Here is a 25,481-nt window from a genome sequence, read left to right as displayed (position 1 = left end):
ATGCAGAGAATGCACAGAGAGGGAGATACAGAGAATGCACAGAGAGGGAGATGCAGAGAATGCACAGAGAGGGAGATACAGAGAATGCACAGAGAGGGAGATACAGAGAATGCACAGAGAGGGAGATGCAGAGAATGCACAGAGAGGGAGATACAGAGAATGCACAGCGAGGGAGATACAGAGAATGCACAGCGAGGGAGATACAGAGAATGCACAGAGAGGGAGATGCAGAGAATGCACAGAGAGGGAGATACAGAGAATGCACAGCGAGGGAGATACAGAGAATGCACAGAGAGAGAGATGCAGAGAATGCACAGCGAGGGAGATACAGAGAATGCACAGCGAGGGAGATACAGAGAATGCACAGAGAGAGAGATGCAGAGAATGCACAGCGAGGGAGATACAGAGAATGCATAGCGAGGGAGATACAGAGAATGCACAGTGAGGGAGATGCAGAGAATGCACAGTGAGGGAGATACAGAGAATACACAGAGAGGGAGATACAGAGAATACACAGAGAGGGAGATACAGAGAATACACAGAGAGGGAGATACAGAGAATACACAGTGAGGGAGATACAGAGAATGCACAGTGAGGGAGATACAGAGAATACACAGAGAGGGAGATACAGAGAATGCAAAGCGAGGGAGATGCAGAGAATGCACAGAGAGGGAGATACAGAGAATGCACAGCGAGGGAGATGCAGAGAATACACAGCGAGGGAGATGCAGAGAATGCACAGCGAGGGAGATACAGAGAATGCACAGAGAGGGAGATACAGAGAATGCACAGAGAGGGAGATACAGAGAATGCACAGAGAGGGAGATACAGAGAATACACAGCGAGGGAGATGCAGAGAATGCATAGCGAGGGAGATACAGAGAATGCACAGCGAGGGAGATACAGAGAATGCAAAGCGAGGGAGATACAGAGAATGCAAAGCGAGGGAGATACAGAGAATGCAAAGCGAGGGAGATACAGAGAATGCACAGAGAGGGAGATGCAGAGAATGCACAGAGAGGGAGATGCAGAGAATGCACAGCGAGGGAGATGCAGAGAATGCACAGAGAGGGAGATGCAGAGAATGCACAGAGAGGGAGATACAGAGAATGCACAGCGAGGGAGATACAGAGAATGCACAGCGAGGGAGATGCAGAGAATGCACAGAGAGGGAGATGCAGAGAATGCACAGCGAGGGAGATGCAGAGAATGCACAGAGAGGGAGATGCAGAGAATGCACAGAGAGGGAGATACAGAGAATGCACAGCGAGGGAGATACAGAGAATGCACAGAGAGGGAGATGCAGAGAATGCACAGAGAGGGAGATGCAGAGAATGCACAGAGAGGGAGATACAGAGAATGCACAGCGAGGGAGATGCAGAGAATGCACAGCGAGGGAGATGCAGAGAATGCACAGTGAGGGAGATGCAGAGAATGCACAGCGAGGGAGATACAGAGAATGCACAGAGAGGGAGATACAGAGAATGCACAGCGAGGGAGATACAGAGAATGCACAGAGAGGGAGATGCAGAGAATGCACAGAGAGGGAGATACAGAGAATGCACAGAGAGGGAGATACAGAGAATGCACAGAGAGGGAGATGCAGAGAATGCACAGAGAGGGAGATACAGAGAATGCACAGCGAGGGAGATACAGAGAATGCACAGCGAGGGAGATGCAGAGAATGCACAGAGAGGGAGATGCAGAGAATGCACAGAGAGGGAGATGCAGAGAATACAAAGCGAGGGAGATGCAGAGAATGCACAGAGAGGGAGATACAGAGAATACAAAGCGAGGGAGATACAGAGAATGCACAGAGAGGGAGATGCAGAGAATGCAAAGCGAGGGAGATACAGAGAATGCACAGAGAGGGAGATACAGAGAATACAAAGCGAGGGAGATGCAGAGAATGCACAGAGAGGGAGATGCAGAGAATACAAAGCGAGGGAGATACAGAGAATGCACAGCGAGGGAGATGCAGAGAATACACAGCGAGGGAGATACAGAGAATGCACAGCGAGGGAGATGCAGAGAATGCACAGCGAGGGAGATGCAGAGAATGCACAGAGAGGGAGATACAGAGAATGTACAGAGAGGGAGATACAGAGAATGCAAAGCGAGGGAGATACAGAGAATGCACAGCGAGGGAGATACAGAGAATGCATAGCGAGGGAGATACAGAGAATGCAAAGCGAGGGAGATGCAGAGAATGCACAGCGAGGGAGATACAGAGAATGCACAGCGAGGGAGATGCAGAGAATGCACAGCGAGGGAGATACAGAGAATGCACAGTGAGGGAGATACAGAGAATGCACAGCGAGGGAGATGCAGAGAATGCACAGAGAGGGAGATGCAGAGAATGCACAGCGAGGGAGATACAGAGAATGCACAGAGAGGGAGATACAGAGAATGCACAGCGAGGGAGATGCAGAGAATGCACAGAGAGGGAGATACAGAGAATACACAGCGAGGGAGATGCAGAGAATACACAGCGAGGGAGATGCAGAGAATGCACAGCGAGGGAGATACAGAGAATGCACAGAGAGGGAGATGCAGAGAATGCACAGAGAGGGAGATACAGAGAATGCACAGCGAGGGAGATGCAGAGAATGCACAGAGAGGGAGATGCAGAGAATGCACAGCGAGGGAGATGCAGAGAATGCACAGAGAGGGAGATGCAGAGAATGCACAGCGAGGGAGATGCAGAGAATACACAGAGAGAGAGATACAGAGAATACACAGCGAGGGAGATACAGAGAATACACAGAGAGGGAGATGCAGAGAATGCACAGAGAGGGAGATACAGAGAATGCAAAGCGAGGGAGATACAGAGAATGCACAGCGAGGGAGATACAGAGAATGCATAGCGAGGGAGATGCAGAGAATACACAGCGAGGGAGATGCAGAGAATGCACAGCGAGGGAGATGCAGAGAATACACAGAGAGGGAGATACAGAGAATACACAGCGAGGGAGATGCAGAGAATGCATAGCGAGGGAGATACAGAGAATGCACAGAGAGGGAGATACAGAGAATGCACAGAGAGGGAGATGCAGAGAATGCACAGAGAGGGAGATACAGAGAATGCACAGAGAGGGAGATGCGGAGAATACACAGAGAGGGAGATACAGAGAATGCACAGAGAGGGAGATACAGAGAATGCACAGAGAGGGAGATACAGAGAATGCACAGCGAGGGAGATACAGAGAATGCACAGCGAGGGAGATACAGAGAATGCACAGAGAGGGAGATACAGAGAATGCACAGCGAGGGAGATACAGAGAATGCACAGAGAGGGAGATACAGAGAATGCACAGAGAGGGAGATGCAGAGAATGCACAGCGAGGGAGATACAGAGAATGCACAGAGAGGGAGATGCAGAGAATGCACAGCGAGGGAGATGCAGAGAATGCACAGAGAGGGAGATACAGAGAATGCACAGCGAGGGAGATACAGAGAATGCACAGCGAGGGAGATACAGAGAATGCACAGAGAGGGAGATGCAGAGAATGCACAGCGAGGGAGATGCAGAGAATGCACAGAGAGGGAGATGCAGAGAATGCACAGCGAGGGAGATGCAGAGAATGCACAGAGAGGGAGATGCAGAGAATGCACAGAGAGGGAGATGCAGAGAATGCACAGCGCGGGAGATACAGAGAATGCACAGCGAGGGAGATACAGAGAATGCACAGAGAGGGAGATACAGAGAATGCACAGAGAGGGAGATACAGAGAATACACAGAGAGGGAGATACAGAGAATACACAGCGAGGGAGATGCAGAGAATGCACAGTGAGGGAGATGCAGAGAATGCACAGTGAGGGAGATACAGAGAATACACAGAGAGGGAGATACAGAGAATACACAGAGAGGGAGATACAGAGAATGCACAGAGAGGGAGATACAGAGAATGCACAGAGAGGGAGATACAGAGAATGCACAGAGAGGGAGATACAGAGAATACACAGAGAGGGAGATACAGAGAATGCACAGAGAGGGAGATGCAGAGAATGCACAGAGAGGGAGATGCAGAGAATGCACAGAGAGGGAGATGCAGAGAATGCACAGAGAGGGAGATGCAGAGAATGCACAGCGAGGGAGATACAGAGAATGCACAGAGAGGGAGATACAGAGAATGCACAGCGAGGGAGATACAGAGAATGCATAGCGAGGGAGATACAGAGAATGCAAAGCGAGGGAGATGCAGAGAATGCACAGCGAGGGAGATACAGAGAATGCACAGAGAGGGAGATGCAGAGAATGCACAGCGAGGGAGATACAGAGAATGCACAGAGAGGGAGATACAGAGAATGCACAGTGAGGGAGATACAGAGAATGCACAGCGAGGGAGATGCAGAGAATGCACAGCGAGGGAGATACAGAGAATGCACAGCGAGGGAGATACAGAGAATGCACAGCGAGGGAGATACAGAGAATGCAAAGCGAGGGAGATGCAGAGAATGCACAGCGAGGGAGGTACAGAGAATGCACAGCGAGGCAAAGCTCAACAGCTGTGTTGCGGTAGCTTAATGATCGTTGGACGTTGGTCGATTTTTATATTCTGTGTTAGTGTCATGGTATTATATGGATTTGATGTCAGCGTACTTTGAAACTGGGGTGTTTTTTTTCACGTCGGCTATTTATTTTCTAATGTAAATTAGCCTTCCCCCTCTGTCTGTCTGTCTGTCTGTCTGTCTGTCTGTCTGTGTATCTGTCTGTCTCTCTCTCTCTCTCTCTCTCTCTCTCTCTCTCTCTCTCTCTCTCTCTCTCTCTCTCTCTCTCTCTCTCTCCATCACCGCACTTCTTCCTTTCTACTACACTTCTTTGCTGGCATGTCCTTAAAATAGTACCTCGTTTCTCTCTTTCTCTCTCCATCACCGCGCTTCTTCCTTTCTTCTACACTTCTTTGCTGGCATTTCCTTAACATTGTCCCTCAATTCTCCCTTTCCACCACTTCATAAAGAACTTGCAGTCCCCCACAGCCCTATAATTATATACATCTATCCTGGCTCTACTGTCTGTGTCGAGATCGTAAAACTGAATGAACGAGGAGAAGTTGAAGCAGCAATCAATGGCGTAGAGGGGTCCCGGAAAGCCTAATGAAGAACGCCCGGAAGACGTCCTCACGTGACGGCCAAATCGTTGTCGTCTGCGTTCTGCTATCACTGGCGTGCAATCCTGCTTTCTCCACAACGGTTCAGAATATATACAATGGAACCCGTCTACCACAACCAGCCAAGGTTCAAGTGCTAGTCTTTCGGATGAGACGAAAAACCGAGGTCCCTTCGTGTACACTACATTGGGGTGTGCACGTTAAAGATCCCACGATTGACAAAAGGGTCTTTCCTGGCAAAATTGTATAGGCATAGATAAAAATGTCCACCAAAATACCCGTGTGACTTGGAATAATAGGCCGTGAAAAGTAGGATATGCGCCGAAATGGCTGCGATCTGCTGGCCGATGTGAATGCGTGATGTATTGTGTAAAAAAAATTCCATCTCACACGGCATAAATAAATCCCTGCGCCTTGAATATATGCGCGATATAAATTGCATAAAATAAAAATTAAAAAAATTAAAAAAAATAAAAATTCCCTGCGCTTAGAACTGTACCCACGGAATACGCGCGATATAAGCCTCATATTGATTGATTGATTGAAGGGACCGACCAAAACTGGTCGTTGTAGACAGGTGGTCGCTATGGAAAGAGGAATTATATAGAAGAAAAACTCGTCTGGGATCCTTCGAAGTGGTCCTTGGCAGCAGGTGGTCACTTTCGAGAGGTGATCGCAAGGGCAGGTTCGACTATAGTTGATACTGATACATGCAGTGGCTGTTAGTAAAATGATGGCCTTTGCAGTTAAATGGGTGAACAGGTCATTAAGACACAAACCTGCAGTTGTTTTTTCTTGCAAGAACATTTTGCTAATACTGTCTTGTTTTGGCGAGTGATGGTCTGCCGATGTTATCATCGATTTAATAAACAATTCCAAGAACTATTTGTGTGCATTATGTTACTTGAGATTTTTATTTTTATCTTAATTTTTGTTGTTTCAACCCCACTCGTGTGTGTTTTGCTCAGAATAGTTTTCCGCAATGCAACTTTGCTAAATTTTATATTGACGAACAATGTGTACATACATGTAGGTTATTAATATTCATCCCCATTTCCTCTAAGCTGCATGAAAAAGCAGTTTGTGGAGACCAAGCAGTAGAAGAGGGGGGTGGGATGGAAGGGCTAAGAAAAGAAGAAAAAACTTCTCGCAACAGTTCAGAACAGCCAGCAAAAAGGCACATCAAACTTTTCAGATCTACACAAACCATCAAAGACCCAGCTTTTTTCAAGAAACCATAAAAGCAACGGCCGTCAGAGAAAATTGAGCGACGCTCAACGGCTCTCCGTGATGACGACAAAGAGTGAGGCGTTCTGACAGGAATCCGATCATGGACCGGAAACAGTGTGTGCGTGACTTCTTTCCCAGTGGCTGCGGGACTGCTGCGGGGCCCGGCAAACCAACCAATCAGCACGCAGCGTCATCAAGCACCCGGAGACGCCTTGCCTGCTAAGGTCACTGCTGTCATCTACTGCTTAGCTTACCCCAAAAAAGAAGGCTTGTTTGAAGATGTTTGAGAGAGAAGTGGGTTAAAGGGCAAAGACCAGAGAGAGAGAGAGAGAGAGAGAGAGAGAGTGGGGGGGGGGGGGAGGGAGAGGAACAGAGATAGGGAGAATTCGTTCGAACATCACGGAGAAGTACTGGAACGTGAAATCGTTTCTTGGTGTGGTTGTTAGGTAGCATTGTTGGTGGGTACCGTGCGTAACTTCGTTCCTTCGTCAGTGAATTGGTTCCTTCGTTAGTGATTCAGTTTGGTCGCTGATGAGTCGAAAGAACTTCTGAAAGTAGCGTCATCATTACCTCTAGGTCGGTAAGCCAAGGCCATGGGACCGTTGTGAATTGTGAAAGTGAGTGAGTGAATGAGTGAGTTAGTAAGTTAGTTCGTGAGTTAGTGAGTGAGTAAGTTAGAATTAATATCCGTTAACGATTTTATCATTGTACGGTGCCTGTCTGTCATCATCATCGATGGCCGTTGGGCCTGACCACATGAGCGTGTTTCTAGCACGCCTGTTTTGTAAGATGAGGCCCACTTGAGTGCGTGTTAAGGTGTGTGGCCGAGACCGGTCAAGCGAAGTAACGTATACTCGCATGTCATAGTTTACGATATTTCGATTGAATACTGACCAGTCCCGGTCACACACTTTGATGCTACCTCACGTGGGCCTGATCTAACAAAATAGGCGTGCTGGAGAGCAGCATGTGATGTTTTCACTCAGTACAATCCATCTTGTATCTGATGCCTCTCTACCCAGGTTAGGCTGGCGGTTCGACCGGTTGTTGTTTTTCCTGTAAATAATACAGCAAAATGTTATACACTGCGAAATTAAACATGCAAGTAAGACTTGGGTCGATGTGATGTCGCTAGTGTGACAACAGGTTGTCGATAAAATAGAACTTTTTCTCACTCAGTTTTGTTGTTGTTGTTACTTTCTATTCTCAATTCTTCTTTGTTTTGAAAGAATGCAGCTTACTCATCTATTGATAAGAAACATTAATTAACTTCATTAATAAGAGTCGTGCTAAACATGAAAATAAATCTATTAAAGCATGTTCAAAAGCGTCGCAAAGGGAAAGACTGTCGATCTTGATGCCTGAGGGGACCAGATACACAATACAGCTGTGTAGCATGCAACTTGAGTGCAACAGTTGTGTTTGGCCTTCTTTGCTCCGCCGTTTCAGCTCTGGCCTTCAAGGTCGCTCACTGCCACTGGAGTTGCATCCAGTGATTGTATCATCATAGAACAGGCCAGGTGTGGTAGTAAGGGGTCTAAATACAATCTCACATACAATCACAAGCGACAAAGCTGCACTATGTTGCTCACTCCTACGTTCAGATCTCACACCTTGTTGTTGTTTCGGTGTCGTTGTAGACCTAGTGAAAATAACTCTGGTTGCAGGTGCAGGCCATGAAGACCTCTTCGCTATATATCTAATCTGAATCCTTCCTATCACATGGTTCTTTCTGTAGTTGAGCAAGTAAAACCAGAGTGAAAATAGCTCTGATTACTGACGATCAGGCCTTGCTTTTTTCTGACACAGGTCTTAAAAACTAGCGTCCTTTGATTTGTAGAGGAAATCAATTCAAGTCATGTTGTTTTTACCGTGCTGGATGTTTTGCGCTGCAGGTAATGAAGACAGTGGTGGGGGGGGGGGGGTCAAGAGAGGGAGGGGGAGGGGTATGGGAGCCTGCATGCTGTCGCCTAAGTTGCAGGGTGGGTGAGATAGGGCTGACAGCAGGTCGTCTTGGGCGTGGTGCTCGGTTTGAACTGCCCTTAAAAACAGAAAGGGGAGAGGGGGTGGGGCAGACATTGACAGGAGACTAATGATTTTAGATAATAGAGAGCGAGAGATAGAGACAGACAGACAGACAGACGGACAGAGCCAGAAATACAGACAGAGAGAAACAGAGAACGAGAGAGATGGCTAAAGAAACGGGTCTTCTCGTGGGAAAATGCTGTCCTTCCCACGTAAGTTTACATACAACTTTTGTCTGCTCCTGCATGGCAATTCGGTTGTATTCATAAGTGTGCCAGCTACCATGAGTTGTATTTTCATTGCTGATTTTTTTTAACAGCGATCATATAAAAGTCCAATGCGAGACTAACCATCAGAGACCCTGGCTAAGCTGCAGATGATCTTACGTTGAAAACAACCAGATGAAGGCATTTGACGGTCAGAGGTTGCAGACCAGTCGCAGGCTATAAAGGTGTATGGTGTTATTCAAAATCCGTTGCATACCGCAAAGTCGTATGTTGCATTTCTGCCTGTTCTGTCTGGCATTCGGAGGGGTCGAGGCACTCATTCGTACAGGTCAAAGTTGTATGGTGTGATAGACCCTTTTCGGAAATAACTCTGTCATGATTTACAAGCGTTGTGGAAGAGTTGAGCCCCGCTTACCTCGCACAAACAGGAAACACGTGGTTGTAGTAATTGTAAACGAAATTGTAGTATCACGGGGAAAAATATGCATTGTGAAATCGCAGATTATTTATCCGTTGCAAGCACTGGTAATACCCGAAAAGGTACTGACTGAGATAAATACTTTGTTTTACAGATTTATTTGGAAAAAACGATTTTCAAACACTAAGGCATTTGAGAAAGTTAAAAGAAAAGTGATGTGTCAAGAGTTTCCTGATGGGGGTTTAAAAATGATTGATGTAATTGATATGCAGTCATCTTGTTTGTTGTCCTGGGCTGCAAATTTATTGAACGAAAAGCAGGAAAGATGGAAACAGATACCGATACATATGTTTTCGAAGCTTGGTGAAAGGTTGTGTTGTTTCCATTCTAACACCACTGTAAAAAAATTTTAAGGATTGGGATTAATTATAAATGTATTTTTGAAACAAGTGTTAATTTGTTGGTTGAAAAATAAGGACATGATTCAGAGAGCAGTAGGTGGAGAAATGTTATTAAGTGATACGTGTTTATGGAGCAGCAGTGATATAATATATTGCGGCCAAACGCTGTTTTTTAGCGATTGGATTAATAAAGCAGGCGTTTGTCGAGCAAAGGATGTATTTGTTGATAATGAGTTTTTGCCCTTTAATGTTATGCAGCAGAAGGTTGGATGTAAGCCTACAAGATTTTTTGAATGTAGGGTCATTTGTACAGCAGTTAAAGCAGCAGCACTACGCTCTGCAAATGGAAATGTATGTGGATTTAACGGTTTAAAGAATCTGAGTAAGCCTTGTCAATTTCGCAAATTAATTATAAAGGAAAAATATGTGGAGCCGGTTATAGTTAAATTTTGGGAAAATAAATTTGATTTCAGGCCGGGAAAAGAGCAGTGGTTAATGGTAAACAAAGTAACCACTGAAACAAGATTGCGAATGTTACAATGGAAAATATTGCACAATATTTACCCCACAAATATTTTATTGTATAAAATAGGTATTTCCTCGAGTAATTGTTGTACTTATTGTGAGAACGAAATTGATTATATTGAACTTTTTTTTAATTTTTGCCCGAAAATTATGTCCATTTGGAAATGCGTTGAGGATAAAGTGAATTGTAAATATAATATGATTATTAAAATTACCGTAAAGGAAGTTTTTTTGGGCGTGTTTGAAAACTCACAAAGTTCCAAGGCACTAATAAGTTATGTGAATTATTTGATTGTGATAGCCAAAATGTGTGTTGGTATTTATAGATATGGTTCCCCTCTGGATATTGTATGTATTTTTGAGAGGGAATTGTTACATAGAAAAGTTGTTTAAAATACATTTAGAAATAGTATTGTTAATGATATATATTTAAAGTAGAAACTTTAACATAAAAAGCAGAAAAAAGAAAAAAGAAAAAAAAAGATCAATGAAGTAGGATGCTCCCTGCCAACAAAATAAAAAAAAAAAGAAAGAAAAGAGGCAATAAAGAAAGGGTTGAAGCAGCCTGCATGCAACTGAGATAAAAAAATAAAATGAAAAAAGGAAACACGTGGCTGACCAGTTAAAACAACGATCGCAGCGAAAAACTGACCCGATAGAGTTATTTCCAGAAAACGTCCATTTGCCCTTGTCACAGGTCAGTTTTCGTCAGCCTGTTTCTTTCTGCGTGCGCCTTCCAAAGGAAGTTTATGGAAGGAAAACACGCCGCCTTTTCGTATTAGCTAAAGAAACAGGTACTGCCTGGACTTTACTTTCCTTCACTCTTTCCCATGCTCTCGAAGTAGCGGAGAAAGGTCAACACAGGTTTATACAATTTAATGCATGGATAGTGTTAATAAAATTCTTGCAATGCAGCACACATTAATCAGGTTAGTCTATATTTTTGCTAAATATCAGTATTGTACTAAATGTATCACACACTGTTCAAGCTAGGTCATGTTACTTGCATCTCAGCACACTCTGATCACATGTCTATTGCTGCTGGATTTCAATTCTGTCACGGTAATCTAACGTGACTCCGCTGCTGCAAACGTTCTTCATAATTTTCCCTTGGAAGACATCAAAACAAAAGGAATACACATAATCACGCCGTATACCGTGGTTGCATTAGAAAAACGCAGCCGCCGGTTTTGGTTGCGCACTTCCGCCGTTTAACTAAGACACGCGACGTAAGTATCTCCACAAAATCACCTGTAACTTCTCACACATGACATATCATCACAGAAACATCGATTGTACTTTGGCCTAAGATGTTGCTGCATCGAACGATCGATCTGTTTCAATGCTTTAATGTGCTTGTGAACGTTGTGCTTCAATTATTTACACCTTTTTATGCGTATTATGTGCAAGTTTTGACTTTCCACAGTCACTACGGACATTTAAGAGCATGATAATGATCACACACTATTGTGCTGTAATCAATGGCAATTCCTTGACATCGGGGTCAAATATTAAGTTTTAAAGTGGAACAGAAGCGTCATATTTCATGAATCTGTGAGGACACACCACGAATTTTCGGTTGCACACTGCCGCCGTTGAAGTTTTGCTTCGGGTGCACACCGCCGCCGCTTTTTTTTTTCTACTTCGCTTATAAAATAGAGTTTCTTCACATTGTTTAACGTCTAACTGACCACACAGAGCCGTCTTAAGACATAAAACATAGATAGGCTCAAAATATTTTACAAAGAGAAGGGGAAAGTTTTGCAGTGCGGAAATTTAAAATAATTGCTTTGTTTGGTACACAATACAACAAAACTTGCTTTCTTTCCCGGAAGGTACATGGTATAATCAAATTGCGCCAGCTGTTGGTGAAAAGTCACTGGAGACGATGATTTCATAACCTTTTGGTGTACTTTCTTGAGTAAATAGTAAAGTGTTGTAATTTTAATAATGTAGACTTTGTCTTTATTTGTGATAGGTGATGAAAAGAAACAAGAAGCAATGGGCAGAATTAACAGGTCATACATTTCGATGTGTGCCTAGACATCAAAATAACGTGAGAGAAATATTCTAAGATTTTACTGTTTCTTATAGCCACAATTGCATGTCTGTAATTGCAGATGGAGGTATCTGCTCAAACGCTGGACAGCTACCTTGATATTAGCGCTGAGGTAGTCGTGGAGACGGAGCCTGTAAACCCTCCAATCGGACTTCCAAAAGAGTAAGAGTACTTTGATGCCCGCCAGTCTGGTTGTCCAAGTTCTTTGAATTTCTTTACGCCCTCATTTTTCAGCACGGCCAGTTCTCTCAGCTCCTTAATCCTGACACTCACCGTCAACACTGCAGCATGAAGATCTGTTGGAGAGAGCTGGTGTGTGTCTACTTTCATCAACATCTCTTCCAGCGAGTCCAATTCTTTGACTAACCTGTCTCGTCTTTCCATGAGTGTTGGAGATAGCTCATGACCAAAGAGGTCGATATCGCCTTGGTCTTGACTTAGGGATGAGTTGATTTTCTTGGCGTCAAATGCCACTTTCACAACTTTTGGCGTCTCAGACAAAATGCTAATCGTGTCGTGCAGTATTCCTGGCTTCAATGTTTCATGCTGAATTTCATCTGTTTCTAGATGGTTGAGGCTAGGTATTGTAAAGTTTATTTTTGCGCATGATGACCTGCAAACACCGAGTGTCTCCGAGCCGTCCACAACTTGACCCTGGTTCTTAGGACCGCCCATGAACCGGATAAATTTTCCGTGGAAAAGGTGGTACCCAGTTCGCCAGAATAGTTTCGTCTCCTCCCTGTATCTCATAGAACTTGTGTTTTCTTCACTGTAAAAGCGCACCACATCCAAGAATAACAGGAAAGAAATGTTGTTTAGCGGAAATGTTCCTTCACATATCAATTCATGCAGTAGAAGCCATGTTGACAAAAGTCCTTGCTCCTTTAATCGTTGGGCAGCATTTGGTAGAATTTCCAGCAGTCGGTTTATTTCAGCATCAAGACCCTCAGGTTTGCTAGCTTCACACTCACTTTGCGACTGATCTACACTCTCACTGTTTGACGGATCCACAAACGTTTTGTTTTTGATTGTGATCTTACCACTGCCATCGTTCACCTCTATCTCCTGGCCAGCTTTATTAATCTCTGCGGGTGTCAACCGGAAATCTTTTGACACGAACTTTCTCTTTCCCGTTGCTTCATCGAGTACCAACTTTCGAAATTTTAATGGATCACCACTATGCTCCCCTTCAATATGACGTACTACTTCCGTTAGTCTTGAAAAAAGGTCCGAACGGTAGTAGCACTTGAACTCCATCACCTGAAAGGAGCACATTCTTTCATTATAAAAACCACAAACAAAAAACAAGCCAGGGACAAAAGATCACACACACACACATACACACAAAAAAACAGCTCCTGGGTAGCCCATTTGGTTTAGCCATGCAGTCATGAAGCTGCATGGATTATATCCCATATTTATTTTTCGATATCAGGTTTGTACCAATCCATGTATCTTAATGAGTGAAATGAAATAGTCTTTTCGTTCTGATCATCTCACTCTACCTTACTATATTATTGTTATCTCAGTAGACTAGTGGTTGAGCGTTGGTTGTATTGTGTTGCGTTGTGTTGAGTAGAATCTGAAATCCTCTCCCCCGATGTAACCGGGGTTTTGGCATCTATTGCCATATCACAACAGAATGTTGGTGTCACAGTGAGTAATGACAATAACAAACAAAAAAACACATAAGAGAGAGAGAGAGAGAGAGAGAGAGAGAGAGAGAGAGAGAGAGAGAGAGAGAGAGAGAGAGAGAGAGAGTGAGTGAGAGAGAGAGAGAGAGAGAAAGAGAGAGAGAGAGAGAGGCTATTTAATTTAATATATTACCAAATTAGTATACACCAGAAGGTTTATGATTTTCCAGACCTGTATGGAACATGCCTAGAGACAGACACAAATAAAGTCCTGTTTCTTTCTTTAAAACAGTGGCGGCGGTGTGCAACCACTTGCGACGGCGGTGTGCAACCGCAACAAAAAAGAGACGGCGGAAGTGTGCAACCGAAAAATCTTGGGGTGTCCTCACAGATTCATAAAATATGACGCTTCTGCTCCACTTTAAAACTTATTATTTGACCGAGATGTCAAGGAATGGCCATTGATTACAGCACAATAGTGTGTGATCATTATCATGCTCTTAAATGTCCGTCGTGACTGTGGAAAGTCAAAACTTGCACAGAATACGCATAAAAAGGTGTAAATAATTGAAGCACAACGTTCACAAGCACATTAAAGCAATGAAACAGATCGATCGTTTGATGCAGCAACATCTTAGGCCAAAGTACAATCGATGTTTCTGTGATGATATGTCATGTGTGAGAAGTTACAGGTGATTTTGTGGAGATACTTACGTCGCGTGTCTTAGTTAAACGGCGGAAGTGCGCAACCAAAACCGGCGGCTGCGTTTTTCTAATGCAACCACGGTATACGGCGTGATAATGTTTATGAAGTTTTGACTTAGCTCGATGTCATTGAAAAGGTACTCGAGATGACTTGTAGCACTTGACGGGTCTAGAAGACCACGCTCCTGGTTTTGGTCATCACTCTTCTTCTCAAGACACCATCATCAAGTTAATAGCAGTAGTAGTCTGGTTACATCTCTCTCCACAATTTCGGCAACATGAGAAGAGGAAGATAAATGAATCATTGGACCGTGGGTTCCTGAAACAGATCAAAGGGCCATATGTGTTACCTACACAGCCTGTCTAAAAGACTTGGTTTGTTCATGTTTTATTATCGTTCTCATTCTATTACTGTGTTTCGAAAAATGGGGATTTGGCAACAGCGCACATTCAAACGTACACAACTTGACAACAACACAATGTACATGACTGACACGATACCCTCATCTCCGCCTAGGTCCCGTGGAACGATTGTCGATGCAATAATCACAGTCACTTACCTACAAAGACAGGGGAACGGCTTTTCCTCCAAGCGTTCTTCGCTCCATGGACTTGCGGAAAACGACCCTCTCGTGAAACGATTTTAGTTTACGTCAGTACACTTGGATACGTCATATGAATACGTCACTTGGCTACGTCGTGTAATGCGCGAGTAGTCTCGGTTGCCTATTCTATTCTTGACAGGTTCGCGCCTCATAATAATAATTCATGACAGCCCCTTTCTTGAGAATGAATTTCCCAAATTTAGTCACTATATGAAGCGCGACTTAAATAATCTGCTCCATGGTTGTCACAACCCGGTATTTCTTACCTCCTTTCTTCTTCACAAAAACGATTGGAGCATTGTACGGTGAGTTTGCCGGTTCAATGACCCCGAGCTTCAACATCTCGTCGATCTCGTCTTCGACCGTTTTCACCATCGCATGAGGTACGAGTCTCGGTCGAACAAACACAGGTTTCTTCTCTGTAAGTTCGATTCTGCACTTCTCCAAGTTGGTAGTAATCGGTACATCGGTCAGATTCTTGGAGAATGCACTACAGATCGCTTTCGCCTCTTTTGTTCTTTCTCTACTCAATTCTTTACAGAAGTTCACGCTTGTGACATCTTCTGTTCGAGTAGTTTCCAGCAGAGGAATCATCTTCTGAGTGTCTATTCGGAAGATATCATCGTTCATCGTATCATCTTCCTCGATGACTACGGCGATGTGTTCTTCTGCTTCTTCTTTTTTTTCGTCAATTCTGTTTCTGAGGTCGACAACGTATTCTGCTGACGTCTTCTGTTCACCTTCGACCGATTCATCAGTCCATGCACGACGCAGAACCTGCATGGGACCTCTGATGGTCTTGCCATACCGCATTTCAAAGGGTGAGAACCCCAGACTGTCTTGAGGTGCTTTCTTGGTTCTGCCTTTTGGCGCTGTTCTTTGGCATGTGTCACACGAGAGACAGTAACGTTTTATGTCTCCGACCAAACCTGGCCACCAGAATTCACACCTGATTCTATCAGTGGTTTTCTTCTGACCGAGATGACCTGTCATCGGGTGGTCGTGCCCAAAAGAAAGCACTTTGCTTCTCATTTCTTTGGGAACAACGACTTTACTAGATTCACTCCCGGTTTTGTCGAGGGTTGTCCTGTACAAGATTTCTTTCTTGTATACATATTTCACATCGTGGAATGATTCTCCTGAAACAGCCATTTGGCGTACTTTTGCCAGTGTTTCATCATCATTCTGAGCCTTCTTGAGATCTTGCGGGGAATACATCTTGTGTGTATTTCTGTCATCATGACTAGTTCCCGGCACAGGTTTCTCATTCCGTTTTTTTTTCTCTTCTCTTGCTTCCGTGTACTGACCGCCGCGTTGGTCTCACCTTGATACCAACTCGGGTCACGTACTGGAAACAAAGGGGTCTTCCTCTTGTTCTGGCCTACACCATACCATTTTCCTATGAGGACAGGATAAATGGGATCTTCGAGTATGACCACTTCGGTTTTGGCATCAAAATACGGACAGTCAATGTGGGCCACAGCTGTGGGACACAATTTCCGTGTTTTCTTCTCTGCGAGCGTAGTTTCTTTTTTCTTTGCCAAGTACCTTTCTTCAGGTATAAGGTCGGCCCTGACCATAATACCTGAGCACCCGGAATCGCGTAATGCTTTTACGATTCGGCCGTCTAATTTGATGAACACTTCCTCTTTGAAATCCTTCTTTTTGCACGACTTGCACAGCTTGTCAAGATGTACGGGGATTTCTTGTCCATCAAATTCATTTCGAACATGAACTGCGTGAACGCTTTCTCCCTTATTGGGACAAAATCGCGACAGGTGCCCTTTGCCCTTGCAAAAAAAACAACAGCCTGTGGCTTTCAGTCTTTGTTTTTCATCATCGCTCACGTATTTATGTTCTTTCTGTGACGATTTCTCTTTCGCGTCACTTTCGACGACGTTCGAACCTTTCGTGTTCGAAAACGCGCTGTCGCTAGAATGGTTTTGGTGAGATTGCCGTGGCCTGATGTTCGAACGTGATTGTTCGTACTCCGTGGCAATTTCGCCCATTTCTTTCGCAGACTTCGGTTTCCGATCAAGTACGTGCAACATCACTTCGGTAGGGAAGGTGTTCTCTAATTGTTCTCTGAGAACTAGATCCTTCAGATCTGCCACATGTTCATCGCACTTGGCTAACTCGATCCATTTATCGAGGATGCGCTCAAGTTTGGTGACATGTTCTTTGTACGTGTCAGATGGGTTTCGCTTTAGCTGACGGAATTTCTTCCGATATTGATCTGCTGTCAGTTGAAATCCATCATACAACGCATTCTTCAAAGTGTTGTAGTTGCGCGCGTCTTCGAAACTGAGTTTTGCATAAATGGTTCTCGCCTTTCCTTTCAGGAAATACACCATTCTCGTAGCTTTGCGTTCGTCGTCGAGATGACAGTCGGTTGCATAATGTTCAAATTGTGCAAACCAACTCTCGATGTCGTCTTTGTCATCAAGAAAAGGGATTTTTGGGATAAAGTCGTCATCCCCACGACGCCTCGACGCGTTATTGTTGGCGTTGTCTCGGCGTGCTTCCGTTTGTATCCTCAACTGTTCTAGCTGAAACGCGCGATCGGCTTCTCGTTCACGTGCGCGTTCGAGAACTTCACGTTCACGTTCACGTTCGACTCGTGCGCGTTCTTCACGTTCACGTTCGCGTTCGTGAACTTCACGTTCACGTTCACGTTCGACTCGTGCGCGTTCTTCACGTTCACGTTCGCGTTCGTGAGCTTCTCGTTCCTCTCGTGCGCGTTCTTCAGCTACAAACTCACGCAAGTCTTTGCCTTCGAGTCCTAACTCTCGTCCTATCGCCAAAAGTTCGCGAGTCCACTCTAATCCGGATTTTACAGGGTGGATCGGACCTGCACGTTCATTACTCGCAGCGGATACATAAGTCGTTACACGCGCGCCTAACGTCTGAGAATCATTATCGCTCGATTCTCCTTGGGTGTTGACATATGTGTCACCACCTTCAACATCTGAGACTACTGCCTCGGCCGTATTCTGGTTCTGCGGGTCAGCGTTCATTCTTGCTATATGCGCCCTAGTACTCGGGTGTTTGGATGTTTGCATATCCTTTACGTTAACTCACACACAGATATTCACTGAATCAAACTGCAAATACGTGATGCTCGGTTGAAAAACCGATTTGACTAAACTGCTTTTCACACACTATTTACTAGAGAGAGAAAACTCCCTCACTATAGAATGAAGTGTTACTTTAGTGAAGCTCACTTTGCTACTTGAATTCATGAACGTTCAACGTTACCTCAGTAAACGTTACGTGTCCCAATGACACGATTTCTCTGAACCATTCTAATATCCTTTTACAACCACGGATACCTAACACTAGAATTTATGGTTCTTCTGGTATATGTCAAACAATATACCGTTCTATCGAGTGAACTTCATTTTAATATCTCATCGGCGCTCCATCAACGTGGACCTTTCGCCTATATTAATATCAACTCGATTCTATCGCACAGTAAGTCGAAATAAGATTCTTCAATTATCTACTGCTGTATAGACAATAATCTAATTTTCCTAACCCTTACTCTTGGCGTTGTGAAGTGTGACTGTCTGCAGAATCAACTTCACTTCCACGGTCCTTCTGGACGAAGATGAGTGCTATCCCTCGTATATAACCCAATTCGCCCACCAACCTCCCACGGCGACCAACAATATTATAATTTTGTCGACTAAGGGACACAGGATGGCCTGACAGGGTGTTAGTCCACTGTCTTCTGTTATAGCCTTTTGTTTAGCACAGCCAAATAGGGGGAACTAAACTACTATAACATTAGTGCTTTACGTGAATTATTATAGTGACGTCAAAGCCTTGCGTCACTCTTCATTTGGATTATTCCCGTGTGCTGAAGCACACACGTCAGACTCTGTTATCGTTAAATGATGAACTAACTATAAACATGAATAAATACAAAAGTTGATTTATACGATGATGAACATGAACGGACGAACACACAAACGAAAAACGAATAGGGAATTTGTTTGAAGAAAATTTGTTTGGGGAAGCCAAATTGAAATTACGAGTTATAATATCCCGGACGAAGCCCCCATATGTCACAGGTCAGTTTTCGTCAGCCTGTTTCTTTCTGCGTGCGCCTTCCAAAGGAAGTTTATGGAAGGAAAACACGCCGCCTTTTCGTATTAGCTAAAGAAACAGGTACTGCCTGGACTTTACTTTCCTTCACTCTTTCCCATGCTCTCGAAGTAGCGGAGAAAGGTCAACACAGGTTTATACAATTTAATGCATGGATAGTGTTAATAAAATTCTTGCAATGCAGCACACATTAATCAGGTTAGTCTATATTTTTGCTAAATATCAGTATTGTACTAAATGTATCACACACTGTTCAAGCTAGGTCATGTTACTTGCATCTCAGCACACTCTGATCACATGTCTATTGCTGCTGGATTTCAATTCTGTCACGGTAATCTAACGTGACTCCGCTGCTGCAAACGTTCTTCATAATTTTCCCTTGGAAGACATCAAAACAAAAGGAATACACATAATGTTTATGAAGTTTTGACTTAGCTCGATGTCATTGAAAAGGTACTCGAGATGACTTGTAGCACTTGACTGGTCTAGAAGACCACGCTCCTGGTTTTGGTCATCACTCTTCTTCTCAAGACACCATCATCAAGTTAATAGCAGTAGTAGTCTGGTTACATCTCTCTCCACAATTTCGGCAACATGAGAAGAGGAAGATAAATGAATCATTGGACCGTGGGTTCCTGAAACAGATCAAAGGGCCATATGTGTTACCTACACAGCCTGTCTAAAAGACTTGGTTTGTTCATGTTTTATTATCGTTCTCATTCTATTACTGTGTTTCGAAAAATGGGGATTTGGCAACAGCGCACATTCAAACGTACACAACTTGACAACAACACAATGTACATGACTGACACGATACCCTCATCTCCGCCTAGGTCCCGTGGAACGATTGTCGATGCAATAATCACAGTCACTTACCTACAAAGACAGGGGAACGGCTTTTCCTCCAAGCGTTCTTCGCTCCATGGACTTGCGGAAAACGACCCTCTCGTGAAACGATTTTAGTTTACGTCAGTACACTTGGATACGTCATATGAATACGTCACTTGGCTACGTCGTGTAATGCGCGAGTAGTCTCGGTTGCCTATTCTATTCTTGACAGGTTCGCGCTTCAGAATAATAATTCATGACAGCCCTTTACGATCATCTATCATGCAGAGGTTTCACTCAGTCCATTCCCAACACGCAGCGTTGTGCAATCCCTGTGAAATCAGTAGAGATGCTGACAAGCGAAATTGAGGGTCGTTACACCCCCCCCCCCTCCCCCCACAACACCCACCATCCCCACGCCTAGGGTCAGACCACTGTGACAAGAGGTCCAAATCACTGACTGCAAGATCGCTCCTCCCGATGATCCCACCCGATCCCTCATACGTCACACTGTAAATGCGTCCGCGGTTGTTTATCCCTTGGAGACGGACGAGTTTGTCCTATCTATCCCAGACGGGAAATTTGTTCTGTCCATCAGCGATGTTATGTGGTCGTTTTTCCTCGACACGGAATACCTTCTCTCTGTTCAAGAGGGAAATAGCTCTGTCTGTCTAAGACAGGGACTCACCTCTGTCTGTCTGAGACAGGGACTCACCTCTGTCTGTCTGAGACAGGGACTCACCTCTGTCTGTCTAAGACAGGGACTCACCTCTCAGTGTCTGTCTGAGACAGGGACTCACCTCTGTCCGTCTGAGACAGGGACTCACCTCTGTCTGTCTGAGACAGGGACTCACCTCTCAGTGTCTGTCTGAGACAGGGACTCACCTCTGTCTGTCTGAGACAGGGACTCACCTCTGTCTGTCTGAGACAGGGACTCACCTCTGTCTGTCCAAGAGGGAAATAGCTCTGTCTGTCTGAGAGAAGAATGTCTCTGTCTGTCTCCGGCTCTGTCTGTCCGAGAGGGAATTGCTATGTCTGGCGTAGATGGAGAGAATTAACCGTCCGCGACGGGGAAGTAACTCTCTCTGCCTCCCGCGGAAAGCTTACATGTTGCATCTGTCCTGGACGAAACAATTATTTTCTGTATCTTTCTAAAAAAAAAAATAAGGCGAAAATTGTCCAAAACTAGCAAACTGCTCGACTGTTTAAGGTATTTAAACAAATCCTTGCGTTTAAAACGGTAGAGCTCAAGGCATTCAATTTGTTAAATCTGTCAACCATGTAGCATTTTTCGTAGTTTATTTTTGCAAGACAAGATGTATGTTTTATCTGTCTGAGCCGGGACATTTGTTGGAAATGATGTCTGTCAAACACACACACGCACGCACGCACGCACGCACACACACACACACACTCCCTCTCTCTCTCTCTCTTTCTCTCTCTCTCTGAAACAAACTTTCAACAATAGCCAGACCCACCCCATCCCCCACCTCCACCCCTTCTCCAAAAATTAAACAAAATATCCAATGCTAAACGGGTTAAAAACGCCAGTGTGTGTGTGAAGACAGCGAAATCCCCGGAGAGCCCAGAACGGTGCCCACAGCACACAGGCCTGTCAACTATCAGGGGACAAATAAACCGTTACTGCCAGTTGTCTTGCACCGTTGCCCTGGAAACGCGGGTGAGAAATATGCATGCACGTACGACCCGTCTCTTGTGTCGCCTCCGTCTGTCACGGCTTCGTAGTAAAACAAAAAAATGTAAAGAGAAAGATGTGCGACCGACAGTTTTGGTGGCTTGCTTGGGGATGGAGTGTGAGTCGAGACAGAGTCCAACGTAGTGAGGGAGATAGGGGGGGGTGGGGGGGCGAGAGAGAGAGGAGAGAAGAGAGAGAGAGGGAGAGAGAGAGAGGGAGAGAGAGAGAGGAGAGAAGAGAGAGAGGGGGAAATGGTAGGGGTGGCTAAGCAAAACACAGAAAGAGAGAAATGGGGAGGAGAGAGACACAACACAGAGAAACAAGTTAGTGGAAGTAGCAAGAAATAAAGACAGGGAGAGAGTGAGGGAGAGAGAGGGGGGGGGGGTGGTGGTGGCTAAGCAAAACATAGAAAGAAAAAAATGGGGACGAAGAGACACAACACAGTCAAACAGGAGGAAGTATCAAGAAAGAAAGAAGGAGAGGGAGGGAGAGAGTGGGGGAATGAGAGATGGGGAAGGAGGGGGGGGGGGGGGGTAAATTATAAAAGAAACAGAGCTGTGAGAGAGACACACAGAGAGACAGAAGGAGAAGTATGATTACAAGGATAGAGAGGGAGGCAGTAAGAGAAGACAGAGAGATGCAGTGGGGGGAGTTAGAGAGGGAGAAGGGGTAAGGCAGTAAGAGAAGACAGAGAGATGCAGTGGGGGGAGTTAGAGAGGGAGAAGGGGTAAGGCAGTAAGAGAAGACAGAGAGATGCAGTGGGGGAGTTAGAGAGGGAGAAGGGGTAAGGCAGTAAGAGAAGACAGAGAGATGCAGTGGGGGAGTTAGAGAGGGAGAAGGGATAAGACAGTAAGAGAAGACAGAGAGATGCAGTGGGGGGAGTTAGAGAGGGAGAAGGTGTAAGACAGTAAGAGGAGACAGAGAGATGCAGTGGGGGGAGTTAGAGAGGGAGAAGGTGTAAGACAGTAAGAGGAGACAGAGAGATGCAGTTAGAAAGGGAGAAGGGGTAAGACAGTAAGAGAAGACAGAGAGATGCAGTGGGGGGAGTTAGAGAGGGAGAAAGGGTAAGACAGTAAGAGGAGACAGAGAGATGCAGTGGGGGGAGTTAGAGAGGGAGAAGGGGTAAGACAGTAAGAGAAGACAGAGAGATGCAGTGGGGGGAGTTAGAGAGGGAGAAGGGGTAAGGCAGTAAGAGAAGACAGAGAGATGCAGTGGGGGGAGTTAGAAAGGGAGAAGGGGTAAGACAGTAAGAGAAGACAGAGAGATGCAGTTAGAAAGGGAGAAGGGGTAAGACAGTAAGAGAAGACAGAGAGATGCAGTGGGGGGAGTTAGAGAGGGAGAAGGGGTAAGGCAGTAAGAGAAGACAGAGAGATGCAGTGGGGGGAGTTAGAGAGGGAGAAGGGGTAAGACAGTAAGAGAAGACAGAGAGATGCAGTGGGGGGAGTTAGAGAGGGAGAAGGTGTAAGACAGTAAGAGGAGACAGAGAGATGCAGTGGGGGGAGTTAGAGAGGGAGAAGGTGTAAGACAGTAAGAGGAGACAGAGAGATGCAGTGGGGGGAGTTAGAGAGGGAGAAGGGGTAAGACAGTAAGAGAAGACAGAGAGATGCAGTGGGGGGAGTTAGAGAGGGAGAAAGGGTAAGACAGTAAGAGGAGACAGAGAGATGCAGTGGGGGGAGTTAGAGAGGGAGAAGGGGTAAGACAGTAAGAGAAGACAGAGAGATGCAGTGGGGGGAGTTAGAGAGGGAGAAGGGGTAAGGCAGTAAGAGAAGACAGAGAGATGCAGTGGGGGGAGTTAGAGAGGGAGAAAGGGTAAGACAGTAAGAGGAGACAGAGAGATGCAGTGGGGGGAGTTAGAGAGGGAGAAGGGGTAAGACAGTAAGAGAAGACAGAGAGATGCAGTGGGGGGAGTTAGAGAGGGAGAAGGGGTAAGGCAGTAAGAGAAGACAGAGAGATGCAGTGGGGGGAGTTAGAGAGGGAGAAAGGGTAAGACAGTAAAAGAAGACAGAGAGATGCAGTGGGGGAGTTAGAAAGGGAGAAGGGGTAAGACAGTAAGAGAAGACAGAGAGATGCAGTTAGAAAGGGAGAAGGGGTAAGACAGTAAGAGAAGACAGAGAGATGCAGTTAGAAAGGGAGAAGGGGTAAGACAGTAAGAGAAGACAGAGAGATGCAGTGGGGGGAGTTAGAGAGGGAGAAGGGGTAAGACAGTAAGAGAAGACAGAGAGATGCAGTTAGAAAGGGAGAAGGGGTAAGACAGTAAGAGAAGACAGAGAGATGCAGTTAGAAAGGGAGAAGGGGTAAGACAGTAAGAGAAATAGGAAGGGACACTAAAAGAATCGGAGAGCCGGAGAGACAGAGACTGTGGAGAGGCCCAGAGAGAGGAACGGGGTAGGGTTCTCTTTTTATCGATTCCTCATGCCCTACCGGGCCGGGCTTAGAGTGATTAAGATGAGAAGAATTCTTTTCTTCTCTCTCGGGGAGATAAAAGCGGAACGTTTTATTTAGATTCATTTATTTTGCAATGTTGCTAAGAGTGCAGTGGGCATTACTTGATGGGAATGGCAACGGTTCCGAAACATTGCAGATGCTTTTCCCCTTTGTTGTAGCCTTGTTTCGTCCTAGATGGTGTGGTTTCTCTGCCTCTTCCCCCCCACCCCCTCTCACACTTCTTTTGTACACTGTAGAGGTATTTTTTAATACGCAGCCTTAGCTTTGTTCCGTTCTGGAGTGAACTCTTTAAAGGTTGTCTTTAAACTTGGGAGTTGCTTTTCGCTGTGGGACATTTTTTTGTCTTTTGATGTTATTCTGCTTAGAGGCGTTGGACAGGAGTAGTGCATTTGTAAAAGTTGCAGATTTTTCTCCTGGCTTAATTATTTTGCCAAGAGAAGTTTGCTGCTATCCGTTTTCTGTGGTAAGACTAAACACAAACTTTCTGTATTACATGCCAACATTTCGTTTAAACGTTTAAGGTATTTAAAACACACACACACACACACACACACATACACACACGCACACACACACTAATCGCATGTCCTTTAATGCACACCAGGCACGCAGAGTAAAGAAGGACCATCCCGAGGACGTCAGCCGACCTTGAATCAGGCTTAACCGCGGGATAAAATGAAGATGTCCAGCAGTATTGATGGACTCAACACAGACACTCATCCCACTCCCAGCACAAAGGGGCGGGTCAAAAGGTCTCCCGGTCCCAAAGGACACTCCTCCAGTAGTTGTTGTGACAGAACGCAATTAATTCCTGCCTCCAGTGGCCAGCGACAGTGGGTATTGACCCTGTCCTATCGCCGGGACTGCAGTGTCCGGAGGTCTGGAGGCGATCTCTAGACCGTTGCGGACCATCAGCTTTCTGCCTGGGTGCAGCCGCCAATCCGCTTCCGTCGTCTGCATACACAATATACACTCAGTATTGGGACGAAAGAGATACTGGCTACTCTTGCGTAGCGGAATCATTGCGAGCTCTCGCGTCCCGGTTTGCCATTTGCGGACACATTCCCAAAATGAATTGCGTTTAGGTTTTGTAGAGGAGCCTTGAACTACGTGACAGTTTCTTCTCAAAATGTTGCACTGGAGTATGTAAGAACACGATAACACATGTTACGTATATTCATTTCCATCTAATCTTAGACCCACACGCAAGAAACTGGTCTTATCCTGTCTCGCGAATACCTTGATTTCAAGGGTGAATCCCAATGGTCTAGCAATGATGAATCACTACGACTTGGTCGTCAGGTATTATTGACGCCGTTCTGTCACCATCACTGCAGTCTCCAAAGGATTGGTGACGATCCCTGGACGTTGTAGACCGTCAGCTTTCTGCCTCGGTGTAGCTGTCAATCCGCTTCCGTTGCCTGAGAAAATATGCTACTCTCGGTATTGAGACGAACGCAA

At 45.2% G+C, this 25,481-nt stretch overlaps 1 protein-coding gene and 2 long non-coding RNA genes across 3 annotated transcripts in view; all 3 read right to left on the bottom strand.

The window, feature by feature from the left end:
- LOC138982790 (failed axon connections homolog) overlaps positions 1-25,481 on the bottom strand; it is a 170,556-nt gene that overhangs the window by 50,204 nt on the left and 94,871 nt on the right. The gene's annotated exons all lie outside the window — the stretch shown is intronic.
- Positions 13,084-14,379, bottom strand: LOC138982780 (uncharacterized). The gene is made up of 2 exons (XR_011460973.1): positions 14,346-14,379; positions 13,084-13,257 (listed from the first exon to the last, which is right to left on the bottom strand). It is a non-coding gene; the product is annotated as an uncharacterized lncRNA (long non-coding RNA).
- On the bottom strand, positions 19,182-20,139 carry LOC138982779 (uncharacterized). The gene is made up of 2 exons (XR_011460972.1): positions 19,928-20,139; positions 19,182-19,686 (listed from the first exon to the last, which is right to left on the bottom strand). It is a non-coding gene; the product is annotated as an uncharacterized lncRNA (long non-coding RNA).

This window comes from Littorina saxatilis, linkage group LG12 (genome assembly GCF_037325665.1).
Source record: "Littorina saxatilis isolate snail1 linkage group LG12, US_GU_Lsax_2.0, whole genome shotgun sequence".
NCBI classification, from domain to species: domain Eukaryota; kingdom Metazoa; phylum Mollusca; class Gastropoda; order Littorinimorpha; family Littorinidae; genus Littorina; species Littorina saxatilis.
This window is presented reverse-complemented; position numbering and strand designations above follow the sequence as displayed.